This window comes from Xenopus tropicalis, chromosome 2 (assembly GCF_000004195.4).
Source record: "Xenopus tropicalis strain Nigerian chromosome 2, UCB_Xtro_10.0, whole genome shotgun sequence".
Taxonomy (NCBI): domain Eukaryota; kingdom Metazoa; phylum Chordata; class Amphibia; order Anura; family Pipidae; genus Xenopus; species Xenopus tropicalis.
In genome coordinates, this window is record NC_030678.2 from 163,668,921 (window position 1) to 163,683,944 (window position 15,024).

At 41.5% G+C, this 15,024-nt stretch overlaps 1 protein-coding gene across 1 annotated transcript in view; it reads right to left on the reverse strand.

The window, feature by feature from the left end:
* The window catches only part of cntn5 (contactin 5), a 778,158-nt gene that overhangs the window by 678,847 nt on the left and 84,287 nt on the right, over positions 1–15,024 (reverse strand). Inside the window, exon 2 of the mRNA XM_018091747.2 lies at positions 14,496–14,583. The gene's annotated coding sequence lies outside the window, so the exon portion shown is untranslated. The remainder of the gene's footprint in view (positions 1–14,495; positions 14,584–15,024) is intronic.

Genomic DNA, 15,024 nt, shown 5'->3' on the forward strand with positions numbered 1-15,024 from the left:
CTCTGAGACTCGGGCTCTCGGTTCCCCACATGAGCGCTATTTGTTACCGGCACATATTAAAACTGTTGTTTTTCCAGGCTCGGACTGAATGTGATTTTGACAGGTTTTTGGGAAGGAATAAAAACCAGCATTTAAAGCAACACACACCTTGAAGCCAACATATCTTCCATAACTTCCAGGAAGACCCATAATTTGTCTGTTCCTTCACCAACTGACCCCCTAAATGGCAACAAATGAGTAATATCAGCTCTGCATTGAACTATAAGTGCAATAGTGTGCTGGCACTAACAGATAGCATGGCAATCCACTGGTTAGAATTGTAGACTCCCACCTTGGCTTGGGTTCAAATCTGCCCAGGACTCTTTTTGTAATAAGTTGCTAATGAAGGATGAATTTAGAATGTATTGAAGCTAATTATTAAAGGTACTTGCATTCATACACGCTCAGCATTGTTGCACTGAGTGCCTGTCATGCATAAATGTGGCCATACACGTGCAGATTTCAGCTGCCGATTTGGGTCCCTCCAACAGGCCTCCTTGACGGATATCTGGCCAAAATTTGGTGAGATGTTGATCAGAAAGGCTTGATTTTCCATTGGATCAGGCACTGCATCAGCTCATTGATGTGGTCCTCGCTCCGACTTTTCCTATAACCTTCATTGCAATAAGATTGTTTGGCCCTAGGGTTGCAATGAAGGTTATAGTCCTGTTTTTGTCCTGGGCATGCGTCACCCTAATGGTTTGGCTCTCTAGTGGGGCCTATTGAGGATATTCCTTTTCGACTTATTTTTCTTTATTTTATTTAGGAGTGGGTGTGTGCTTTTTGATGCATATCATTAGTGTGGTGCTATTTAAATGTGATGTAACTTACCTGTTTCTTGCCTATGACTACACGAAATGCGTCAGGAGTGATGTTCTTAATGGATGAATAAAGCAGATATCCTCGTTGCCGTTTTTCCTTGGAGTCTTCATTTCGTATATGGTTTAAGCGGCTGGAGCAATCTTGGAACATGGTGAGCCTTTATTGATTCAAGCTAATGACTAATTTTGCTGTGTTTCTGACTTTCTATGAACTAGTGATAGACCCGGGGTGTGTACCTCCCTTTTTACTTGGCACGAACTTAATTGATTAACCCAGCATTAATAGCGAATTTTGTTTGTTATATGAATTTGTGTTTAACTTTTTGATTCAGTTTATGTTTTCTTTTGTTTATTTAGTTTGCAATGAAGGTTATAGGAAAAGTCAGAGCTAGGACCACACCAATGAGCCGATACGGTGCCAAGGTGAGCGTATCAGGAGAAATCTAACCATGTAGGGCCTCCTTAAATGCATCTACTGACACCAAGGGAACCATGAAGCTGTCACCACCCTCAACATGGGGATAATTCCAGAACTCCCACAGCTGGTTGTGTCAATAGGCACAACAGGCTTGCCCAAGAATCCCAGCTAATGCTGTTTTAACACCAGAATCCCCACTATGAAAATTGCTATGCTTGACGACAATGATGCTGGAACTGTGGGGAAAACATGGTGCTTTGTACTCTTACACTTGCAGTTGTAAATGAGCCCTGATGGTAGTTTAAATGGCTTCTTGTGAAATCGACCTAAACCTGCACACGTTAGGTTGCATGTGCTTGGCAAATTGGATTTGTAGGCTCCACTGGAACAAGATTAGATTTTTCTCTAGACTCCCAGCAGGGGGCGCCAATAAGAAAAGAAATATGGTGGAAATTGAAATAAATGTCCTGGAAACTGTAGAACAACCTTTTGTGAGCCACACAAGCATGAAAAAAGTTACTTGAGGGTGCCAAATAAGGGCTGTGATTGGCTATTTGGTAGCCCCATGTGAACTACTGGCCTACAGGAGGCTCTGTTTGGAGTAAAACTGCTTCTCAGTGCTTCTCCAAGCCAGAAATGTAAAAATGGGCTCCTATTTTACAGACACTGACATCAAAGTGCTGGTGAGCAACATGTTGCACCCGAGTCACTGGGTGGGGATCCCTGCTCTAGAACAACAATGGGGTAGTTTCAGGTTGGATATGCCTCGTCAGTAGTGATGAGTGAATCTGTGCCATTTCACCATAAAACGGAAAGAAAATTCGCGAACTGGGTAAAAATTCGCAAAATGCAATTTTTTTGTTGCCCATGACTACGCCCATTTTTTACGTGACCCCGATTTGACACACAACGAAGTTTTTTGACGCGTAACAAATTTTTCCGCTGCAAATTTTCACTTACGCAAAACCATTGGCCAATGACGGAATGAGGACATTCCCTGCGAATCCATGCCTGGCGAAAAAATTCGCTCATCACTACTCATCTGTATAATGTATGCCCATTCACATCCCAGCATTCCTGCATTGCCCAAGCCTCCTTTTTCCCTAATAAGGACTCTTATTATTATTTTTCCTGAGTATTTTTCTAAATGTACATTTCCCTGCTTGGCTGCTAAATGGAAACAACAACACGAACCCCCCCCAATAACTAATTGCAGTCCCTGCGCCACTTTGCATTTAATACCTCGGAACCCTCGCTCTGACTGATAGGCCGGCATTCATTCCATGTACTTACTGCAACGCCGAGCGATTACAACATTCACAGAATAAAACGCTCACACAGAGAGAAAAGCAAGCAGCCTGTACTTACAGGAGACTTTAATTCATAGCTTGATAAAATATTAAAGGTTGAGCGGCGCCGTATTTGTGAAGAATCCTAATCAAGGTGACATTTCCAACATGTTGGAGAATTATACCAGACTGCGGCTCGGGAGGCCTGGGGTGAAGCTGGTAAATGACCTACATGAACTGAATTCTATCTTTATGATCTACAGTCGCTCGCCTACAGTAAACGGCAATAAGAGACTCTTATAGGACCAGTGTCTCTTATTCTACTTAGCAAGAACCATAATCAGCGTATCAGTGTAATTGGCTAAACGGGGGGGAAAACAATTCATATGCGTAAATAAAGAGAAACATAATTTCATTTCATTTCTTCATATATATTTGTTTTCTTATGCGGTAAAATCTTGACTATAAACATAGAAAGTATAATAAATGTTTTATAGTATGCACTTACCTGCAGGCTATACTCTCTTTCTAATACACCATCAATCTACATCGCAATTAAAGCTTTTTGGTGCACATTACCCTTAACTTTGTTGTTAGTGGCAAATGGTTTAATATCTGTAGTTATGAATATGTTTAGAGGTTGCGCTGCGCTCATCCAATAAATATAAAGTCGTACTGTACGTCAGAGGCCAATGTGGTAATAATATACATTATAAGGGTTGTTAAAAGGAACAGTAACACCCAAAAATGAAAGTATTTAATATATTATGTACTATTGTCCTGCAAAGTTAAAAGATGTGTGTTTGCTTCGGAAACCCTACTATAGTTGATATAAAGAAAGCTTCTTTGTAGCCATGGCGATAGCTATTTAAAATGAAAAAAAATGGAGAAATAGCACAGGTTACATAGCAGATAACTAGTGATGAGCGAATCTGTTCCGTTTCGCTTCGCCGAAAAATTCGCGAATCTTTGAAAAGATCCGAGAAACTATAGAGCTTATCTGTTATCTACTATGTAGCCTGTGCATTTTCTCCTTTGGCTGCCCCCCTGGCTATACAGCAGCTAATTTATATAAACTGTAGTAGGGTTTTAGAAGCCCCCCCCCCCTATCTTAAAAAAGCCTACAAGCATCCCCCCCACTTAAATAAAGGAAGTCACAGGTCTCTGTGCACAGGCAACACTGTATTCACGGGGAAAGAACATAAGTCCTCATCCCTCCATCCTACCTATGTAAAATAAATCACTCCTTCTTTGAACAAATGTTCAAATGATCAACTTGTCATTGAAAGGTTACCGTCAGACCAGAATATTTACTGTGCATAAGTTTTAAAGGAACAGTTCGGTGTAAAAATGAAACTGGGTAAAATAGACAGACTGCACAAAATAAAAAAAAAATGTTTTCAGAATAGTTAGTTGGGCAAAAATGTAATCTATAAAGGCTGGAGTGAGCAGATGCCTAACACAATAGCCAGAACACTACTTTCTTCTTTACAGCTCTCTAAGCTGTTAGCATTCAGTAACCAATCAGTGGCTTGAGGGGGAAGTTTGCTTTTCAATCTGACCTGCGTTCTCACAAACTAACTGAACAGTTATGTCCCATGTGGCCCCCCCCCCCAAAGTCACTGACTAAGAGATTAGAGAGCTGAAAGCAGGAAGTAGTGTTCTTGCTATTATGTTATACATCTGCCCACTCCAGCCTTTATAGATTACATTTTTTGAAATCTTTTTTTTATTTTGCATTTACACTTAACTGTTCCTTTAAAGTTGACCAAACCACATACAAGTTTATGGTGCACCCTGAAACAATATGGCTTCACACTTCTAATCACATCTCTAGCTAAATTGCAATGATTCTACTGATTAACTAGAGATGTGATTAGAACAAGAGCCATGTGTGAAGCCTAGTGATGAGCGAATCTGTTCCGTTTCGCTCCGCCGAAAAATCCGCGAATCTTTGGAAAGATCCGCGAAATGGCAAAAAAATCGCGAAACGGCGAAAATGTCGTGCGACAAAAAAAATTTGTCGCCCGCGGCTATTATTTTGTTGCGCGCCTATTGTTTCATCGCCCGCGGCTATTATTTTGTCGCGCGGCTATTGTTTTGTCGCCCGCGGCTATTATTTTGTCTCGCGGCTATTGTTTCATCGCCCGCGGCTATTATTTTGTCACGCGGCTTATTTTGTCACGCGGCTATTGTTTCGTCGCCCGCTGCTATTATTTTGTCACCCGCGGCAATTATTTTGTCGCACGGCTATTGTTTCGTCGCCCGCCGCTATTTTTGGACGTGCGGCGAATTTTTCCGCGGCTAAATTTTTCATCCTTTTCACGAAACAATCCGCCAATGGCGAAACGCGGAAATTTGCTGCGAATCCATGCCTGGCGAAACTTTTCGCCCATCACTAGTGAAGCCATGTTGTACCAAGGGGCACCATAGTCAATTACCAGAAGTGATGTCTGATAGTACCCCTGGCTTGTATATGGGACCAATGGCTGTATTACTGCTTTAAAGCCTCCTGTGCTGAAAAATTAAATTTACTAATCTTAGGTTTTGCCAACTGTTAACCATATGCAGCCAACCTAAGGCAACTTTTTACTTGTTTTCAATACTGTTGGGTGTCTTGACTTGAAGGTCCGGTGGGCTGAAGACTTTCCAGCCAGATATCATAATAACAGAATGTCCCTTGAGCGTAATGTATCATAGTAAGTTTCTTAATTCTCTTAATTTCGTCACTACAGGAAATTATAAGGCAAATGGAACTCACCGTTCTAACACAGAAACGTAATCGGGCAGATATAATATATTGCATCAATCTGTCTTTTTCTACTGATCCAATTCCAGATCTCAGATAGTTACGGCATTAATACACCATCTACTTGCCCAATGTACCATCACGCTTTCATTCCTGCAATGTGGAAAGCAGTCACTCAGAGAATTCTATTGTTCCCACCTAGAGAAATGCTTCTCACACATGATGCTGCCAATATTTTAATCCAGTCTCTTATGTGTGGCCTTAGCAGCTGTCAAGTGTCCTTTCTCTCAGCAGACTGTTACTGTTCCAGTTCATTATGGACGCCGCCTCCGTTCCTATGCAGCTCATCAAGCACACATCCTCTGCCACATAGCAAGATTGATATAGGTAGTTAGTGAAAGATATATGGGGGGATATATACGACAGAAGGGCGGAAGTTTGCGAGCATATGTTGTATTGTGAAGGAGTTTCAGGGTTATTGCACAACATTGTAAAGAAATACCAAGCTTCTTGCTTCATGACCACCTTTTGGTAATGACATGGTGGACCTCATCTACTGATGGTGGCCCCACGTGGGGACAAAGTGCATTCCCTTGCACCTGTGATTAACAGTCCAAAGCAGGATCAAAAAAGGTCTCCCGTTCCCCCTGCACCTTTGTCACATTGCAGGAAGTGCTAAATAGACAATCAACACACAATGATGACAACAATTTAATCACATTTGCTTCAGTATTATATTGGTTCCTAGCCTGTAGGACTCATTTACTTTCCTATATAGTAGTTGAACTATGAGCCACTTAGTCTATTGTGCCTTCCATTCCAAATTGAGTCCTGCTGTGCCTATTGACTTAGGGCAGGGATCCCCAACCATTTATACCCGTGAGACACATTCAAGTGGAAAAAGTGTTGGGGAGCAACACAACCCTGAAAAAGGTTCCTGGGGGTGCCAATAAGAGCTATAACTGGCTATTTAATAGCCCCTATGTGGACTGGCAGCCTACAGAAGGCTCTGTTTGGCATTATAATGGGTTTTTATGCAACAAAAACTTGGGGTTGGGGAGCAACATGTTGCCCCCGAGTCACTGGTTGGGGATCACTGACTTAGGGAAACCTGGGAGCTACCCCAACCTCTTGACCAGGCTGCAGTGCTAGTGTTCCCTTAGCGGCCTGTGTCAATTACTGCAATTCACTTGCCAATAGGGGCACACTTTACTCACACAGAAATTATGCCAACGAAAACCAAAATATTACAATGAAGCATACTTGCAGTTGTATTAATTCTGATGAATCGGATGTACCTGCAGTAGGTGTAGCACAATTGTGTCAAGTGCATCGCCCACTTTGCAATGGCAGTAATGCCAGAATTCTAGGATAAAATGCTGCATTGTGGCAATTGAGCTTGAAATTGCACTTTGCTCACTGTACTTGTGGACACACAAACCCTCCTGACTAAGTGCCAAAGCATGAAACATGTAACAGTAGTCATACACAGGCCAATAAAAGCTGCCGACAGTCCGAGTATAGGGCCCTCAGACAGGCCTACCCAACCGATATCTGTTGGGCAGATGTTGATCGGGCAGAATGAAGAGCACATTAGTGCATTGATACAGTCCTCATCCCAGCAGCCTGTATCCTGTCAACAATGGCCCTTAGGCCAAACAATCCAATCAATCCCCGATTTGGCCCACCTCAAGATCTGCTCATTTGGCGACAACCTGTATGGCACCTCATGGCTTTCCTTCTTGATATATTTAGGACTTGATATATTTAGGATGCATTTTGCATGTTGTTGTTCAGCTTCTAGTGCTAGACAGGAGGTGGTACAAACCCTTATATTTGGTTACATTATGGAGGCTCCATATTGCGCTATAGTTTAATTCATCTATTTATCTGTCTATTTATCTATCTACCTACTGTATCTATCTACCTACTGTATCTACCTACTGTATCTATCTACCTACTGTATCTACCTACCTACCTTCTATCTATCTACTGTATCTACCTACTGTATCTATCTATCTACCTACTGCATCTATCTATCTATCTACCTACCTATCTAATCTGATAACTATGATTGCTGATTAACATATAATATAGTGAGCTGGAATAGTTAGAAAGCTGACAGAATTGAATGAAAGATTTGCCTATTGAAAACCTGCAGTTTCCATTTGGATCTCTCTGGTATATCTCCTACTGGGTTTGATTGATGTTTTACAATGTTTTGTGTGACTCCCGAAACATCCTCTTACTATTCCAATTTGAGGCTCCCTCCTGAGCTCATCTCCATCCATAGTTATCACTTTAGTATATAAACTGCACATTTCATTCTATCATTCTATCATTCTACAATGACTTGTAAACCTGGAACATTTCTACTGAGGCCAAGAGAATGCAGCACGTCTTTATGAGCTTTAACATAGAAATGATGTCGCTATCCAAAACCAAGCAACGTATAAGGCACGTTAAATACTTTCTCCTTTATGGCACTATCTTGCAGTTTACTTTGTGAAAAATAGCCTAAAGCAATGTGGAAATTTAGCCACTAATTTATTTGGAGCAAGGAACTCGTTTTGCTGGGGAGCTCCAACACCTGCTATCACGTCGCCTAAAGTTACAATCTTTCATTATGATGACTGTGGGTGCTCTTGTACTTCTTTAATCTGAATTTCTCTTACTCTCCTGCTCAGATCTTCGGGAAATCAAGTGAGATGCTGGTAGCGTTTAATTCTTCCAATCAAAGTCCTGTCTGGTGGTAAATTTGAAAGTGGGATTTTATGTAACACCTTTAGTCTTCAGGGAATGGTTTATTCTAAGCAATGCGAGGCTGTTTATTCTTTAGAATGCCTCCTGAAAAGAACATTTAAACTGTTTGGAATTTTCAGATTTGTTTATACGTGTTTTTAAAATAGCAGCTTGTCTAAATATTATATCCTGCTTGTACTTTGGAGGGGGTTGGATGGTGCCCCAGGTACCCAGTAGCATTAACTGTAGCGTTCCCAGTGTATAACTGGTACAGTATGGGTAAGGAGCAACGGGGGCAGCACATCCCACTGATATAATTACCCCTTATTGGGGGCAGAACAGCCCTATTGGGTTTATTTAATGGTTAAATGATTCCCTTTTCTCTGTAATAATAAAACAGTACCTGTACTTGATCCCAACTAAGATATAATTACCCCTTATTGGGGGCAGAACAGCCCTATTGGGTTTATTTCATGGTTAAATGATTCCCTTTTCTCTGTAATAATAAAACAGTACCTGTACTTGATCCCAACTAAGATATAATTACCCCTTATTGGGGCAGAACAGCCCTATTGGGTTTATTTCATGGTTAAATGATTCCCTTTTCTCTGTAATAATAAAACAGTACCTGTACTTGATCCCAACTAAGATATAATTACCCCTTATTGGGGGCAGAACAGCCCTATTGGGTTTATTTAATGGTTAAATGATTCCCTTTTCTCTGTAATAATAAAACAGTACCTGTACTTGATCCCAACTAAGATATAATTACCCCTTATTGGGGGCAGAACAGCCCTATTGGGTTTATTTAATGGTTAAATGATTCCCTTTTCTCTGTAATAATAAAACAGTACCTGTACTTGATCCCAACTAAGATATAATTACCCCTTATTGGGGCAGAACAGCCCTATTGGGTTTATTTAATGGTTAAATGATTCCCTTTTCTCTGTAATAATAAAACAGTACCTGTACTTGATTCCAACTAAGATATAATTAATCCTTATTTTATTTACAAAGGTACAAAAAAATAGGAAATCATTTTTAAAAATCTGATTTTTTTTTATATTGAAATGGAGTCTATGGTACATGGCCTTCCTGTCCTTTGGACCTTTCTGGATAATGAGTTTCCCTGCAGCAATGAAAAAGATGCACTTATTTCAGCACTACTTTTCCTTTAAACTAAGCCAGGGCTGAATAATAGGAAAGTACATGTACTATTCAGATTTGTCCAAGATACCATAAAAGACAAATGAAAACTTGCATGGTGCTCACACTCACACTGAGGTGATGGCAGCCGCGTAGCAACACAATTAGCACCTACCTATCAATGCTGCTATGGAACACACAAACGAGCAAAAGCTAAATATATAGCACTATGTCGCATCTAAAAAAAAAAAAAAATGTACAAAACCTCTAAACAAAAATGTTACATGTGTGCTATGAATTATACATACATTTTAAGAAAGATGAATTATGTATACGGTGTAAGATGGAACAGTGAAAAATCAATATACAGTGCTGGAAACAGTATACATGGCAATGTCATCACATATATAAACTGACATCTGTGGCCTGGAGATTTTTTATATATTTTATTACAGGTGTGGGACCTGTTATCCAGAATGCTCAAGGCCTGGGGTTTTCTGGATAAGGGGTATTTCCATAATGTGGATCTCCATACCATAAGTCTGCTAAAAATGATTTAAAAATTAAGTAAACCCAACAGGACTTTATGACCCCTGCTTTCCCTAGCTTGTGTGTCTGAATGAAGGGGATTTTCTATGAGATGCCCACATGCTGCCCCCTACAGCTCCGCCTGTATGCAGCACAACCACCTGTAGGGCTCCTAGAACTGAACAAGAGTAAGAGTGCCAAAAGAACAGACAAAGGAAGAAAATTCTTTGCACTTTGCCCCATACTTTACAAATAGGCAATTTATATATTGAAGGAAAGGTAAAAACTACAGTAAGTAAGCTTTATCACAAAGGTCTATGTAAATACAGCCATAAGCACTCACAGAAACGCTGCACTGAGTCCTCTATCAAAAGAAACACAGGATTTCTTGTCTCCTTTTTTGTAAACATGTTCTTCGGTATCAGACTTCCTCTCTCAGAAACATCCTTCATTTCTGGGGCCAGAGTTTGTGCAGCTCTCTCCTCTCTTCATGAAACTCACTACCTCCTCCCTTAGGAATGTGTAATCTGAGCTACCAGCTTCTAAAGCTGTAGCAGGAAGCTATGAAGACCAAGCTAAAATGGCAGCTGCAATCTTAAACAAACAGAGGGAGATTCTAGGCTCTTTACTCAGGTATGGTAAAGCTTACTGCAGAATAAATATAGTGTTCTAGGTGGCACTAATGTGATGAATCTATTGGCAATAAAATGCCGAAATGACTTTCCTTCTCCTTTCTCTCTTTTCCCTTCTCTCTCAATGATACTTCTTCAATCCCCAGTAATGCTATATTTTATGATGTTTTGAAGTTGCGAATTTCAGTTTCCAAGAAATCTCCATCCTCGTCAAACTCAAACCATGACCCGTCAGCAAATTCCCTAACGTTGGCCACATAGGGCCAATAGAAGGTGTCAAGGCAGTGCCCTTCAGTCTGGCAGCTTAGGTGTGGGTATTGGTGTAGCCCTTGTTGAGCAATCTGTGTAGACCTGTTGCATGATCCTTGTCCAACAATTGTATCAACCCCATTTGGCCCAACACATGGTTGTCCAAATGGGGGAGATATCTGCTCAATGGGGCGACTTCAAGTGTATCTCAACCTGCATTGCCAGCTTTACTCACAACATATGAAGTAGATTTCATGTAGCCATTTTTCTATTCCTCTCCCTCTTTTTTTTCTTCATCACATACAGCATTTCATTATCCATTAGCTCAAGCACAGTTCTAAAGCCACTTTAACCCTCATCGCTTTCTTCTCGTGTCATTATTTCTTTTTCCTTTTGTCCTTGATGAAACCATAATCTGCCCTAACCAGCACCTCCAGATGCTTGTTCTATCACCTCCGCTATTGTCGCGAGTTGACGTTCTCCCTCTCGCATACAACATGGCACATTTACAAAATGGCAAAAGATCACGATGAAAAAGCAGCATGATTCACACAGTAATAACTGCGGCAAACAAGATCATAGTCCATATCATGGGGACGCGAGTTGTTAGGAGCAGCCGGTTCACGAAGCAACTAACTAGCAAGATCAGCTCGGGCATACCGCAAAGTATCGTTCCCATCAAGCTAAGACAAAAATAATGCTTTCTCTCAATTAAAAAATATGCAGCCTTTTCATGATGTTTAATGTAATAATCTGGTTTGGAACAGTTCCCTAAGCCCCGCCCCCTGTTCCCCTGCTGATTGGTTGACTACTTTGTGACTCAAATAATATGTAACAGTAGTCGCCTGTCCTCAGCCTGCCTTCAGCCTGCATCCTCCCAATCCCACAATCCCCTGCTGCACACGTGATGTCAATAAGGAAAGGAGCATCCCAGTGCAATGCATTGTGGGTTATGTAGTTCCTGCATGCTGTCTGTAAGCTGTGGTGAAGTTGTTACAATTTGTAACATCAGTGTTTTAGTCCCTCCTCCCCTGCCAGGATTTCAAATGATGCAGAAAGAGAAGAACTGATTTGCAGCTGGATTTCAGCATATAAAAATGATATTTATTCCTACTGTTTGAAGGAACAGATTACAGGGATAGGGATATTAGGGGTTTCTGTGTTGTGTGGGGGCTCTTTAACAAATTTTGGTTCAGAAGCTGAAGTTTCCCTTTGAGTCGTGATCCACTAGCCTGATCACTGCATGTTCCATTCAGTAACCCAGATTCAGGCAAATATGTTTTGAATGTTTAGGAGGAAATAGCTTATTATTTACACAGATTTCACCAATACTCAAGAGCCTGATTTCTCATCTGGAGCACATTAACTGGGGTAAATATGAGATTCACCTGTCTACAGAAGCTTTTCATTAACTTAAATTTTGTAGGACTGTCAGATGAGTGGAGATTGGCTTTCTGTGTTTGTAGCCTAATTGTATTAAACCCAGCTCATAGGGACCACAGCTTTGAGCCACATCACTCCTAGTGGATAGAGATGTAGCGAACCTCACAAAAAAAGTTCGCGAACTTCTGCCAAAAAGTGCGAACTTTTGCGAACTTTGCGAACCCCATAGACTTCAATGGGAAGGCGAACTTTAAAACCTAGAAAAGCCATTTCTGGCCAGAAAACTGATTTTAAAGTTGTTTAAAGGGTGCCACGACCTGGACAGTGGCATGCAGGAGGGGGATCAAGGGCAAAAATTTCTCTGAAAAATACGTTGTTGACACAGCGTTGCGTTTTGTGCTGTAAAGGGCAGAAATCACACTACATTTCTAAACTTGTGTAATAAACTGCTTTTACAAGGACTATTGGGTTACAGCAGATGATCAGTAGGACAGCTGCCCACAGCAGCTACATACAGAGCAGTAGAAAGTAGATTACTAGTCAGCAAAGCTACCTAAACTGTCCCTCAAATCACTGCACAGCTCTCTCCCTATGCTAACTCATCAAGCACACGCAGAATGTAAAATGGCTGCTGGGCTTCGGTTTATATATGGAAGGGAGTGGTCCGGGGGTGGTCCAGGAGGGAGAGCTGCCTGATTGGCTGCCATGTATCTGCTGGCTCTGGGGTGAGAGGTCAAAATTTGGCTCCAGCTAAGGCGAACCCAAAATTGCGAACATCGCTAAAAGTTCGCGAACTTGCGAACTTGCGAACACCCGATTTTCGTGCGAATTAGTTCTCCGGCGAACAGTTCGCTACATCTCTACTAGTGGACATAATAGTGCCTTAGTCTATGGGGAATATATAAACCATACAATCCAAATTGAAAAGACCATTCTCTGACCACAGCAAAAAATGTATTCCTTCTGTACTTAAAGAGTCTTGGTTTATGTTTGAAATGAGGAATCAAATCAAACACTCAATTATTGAGATATATTCACCCAACTAATCTGTTTGTACCCCATATTTCATCTACTGTAGCTCCCCTTCTTTCCCAGAGTCAACCATTAAACTGGTAAATGAGCTTCTAACCTACACCCCCACTGGGGTTAGACTTGGTTATAGAGCAGGGGTGGGCAAACTACAGCCCGCGGGCCATATCCGGCCCCTTTTCAATCTGGCCCACCGACTCGTGCCCCCTTAAAAGAATTATGGCCCCCGATTGGTTGCGCCCAACCATATAAAAGGATGCAGCGCGGGAGCCGGGGTCAGAAGCAGCCAGAGGATGGACAGAGCCGGACGTAGCTGGAGGGGGGGTGGGGGGGGGTGGAGGATGCAGGGAAGGAAGCTGGGGAGGAGCTGGGGAATGGAGCTGGTGGAGCTGGAGGATGCTGGGAGGGAGCTGGAAGATGCTGGGGGTGGAGCTGTAGGATGCTGGGTGGGAACTGGAGAGAGCTGGAGGATGCTGGGGGTGGAGTTGGAGGATGCTGGGAGGGAGCTGGAGGATGCTGGGGAGTGAAGCTGGAGGATGCTGGGGTGGGGAGCTGCAGGATGCTGGGGAGGATGCTGAGGAGCAGAGCTGGAGAATGCTGGGGTGGGGAGCTGCAGGATGCTGGGGAGCGGAGCTGGAGAATGCTGGGTGGGATGCTGTGGGGAGCTGAGAGGCCCCGTGATTTGTGACGCTGGCTCGGCCTGTCGGTAAATCAATGTGGCCCCTGAGCCAAAAAGTTTGCCCACCCCTGCTATAGAGTATATGGGCTCTTTAATTTGCTCTTTATGAAATGGAATGGTCAACAAATCAAACAGCAATGTTCAATAAATTATACAACTGTAGATCAGTCTCCAAACCCCACTATTCAGTTGCTGGCCTACTTGCTGCTACATAAAGAAGTCACTGGAAATCACAGCCAATAGCTACACCAACATCACAGCAGCGGACGTCGGACATTTTTCATAGGCCTCTATCCTTAAGGGATATTTCAAAGCTAAAAATATTCCTGATAAAGCTAAAATGGCCAATAATTATTATCTAACACAGGGTAGGCTTTAAACCAGGGGTATTTAATTTATAGCCCCCTTTATACTACAAGCCTTGGTTTAACTTTTGTTAATGGGAGCTGAAAATGGATGACTGCCCATTCAGCATTTATATATGTGTAGTTTGTTTCTCCCTCAATATAGAATCCAGGTCTTTCATAGTGAAACGGCTTTACAGTATTTGTTTCAATCACAATAAAATCCAAAGCAAACAGGACCAACTGCAAATTGCACAGGGGAAGGAAAGATTCAAGCAACTCTTTCAAGAATCACTCCATCAAAGACAAGATAAAATTGGCCGTGATTTTTTTAACTGAGCGGTAACCAACTTTCAAATGAAAAATTGTTCATACAAAGAAATTTATTATATTTAATTTCATTGTATTTATAATTCTTACAAAAAAAGATAAAAACAAACGTCTTACCTTTACACCAGTTTTCTTTTTAGCAAGAGAGTTTCCACTGAAATCCAGAACGCAGTAAGGATACGCCAGGCATTTCATCTGAAAAAATCTAAAATACAAACATACAATTAGTGAAATCTCTGCCAAAGGCAAACAGACTCCATGATATGTTTCATTATTATGGTTTTCTATAAAGTTTTCTTATTACAGGTATGGGACCTGTTATCCAGAATGCTCGGGACTTGGAGTTTTCCGGATAAGGGATCTTTCCGTAGTTTGGATCTCCATAACTTAAGCCTGCTAAAAATCATTTAAACATGAAATTAACCCAATAGAATGGTTTTGCCCCCAATAAGGGGTAATTATATCTTAGTTGGGATCAAGTACAGGTACTGTTTTATTATTACAGAGAAAAGGGAATCATTTAACCATGAAATAAACCCAATAGGACTGTTCTGCCCCCAATAAGGGGTAATTATATCTTAGTTGGGATCAAGTACAGGTACTGTTTTATTATTACAGAGAAAAGGGAATCATTTAACCATTAAAT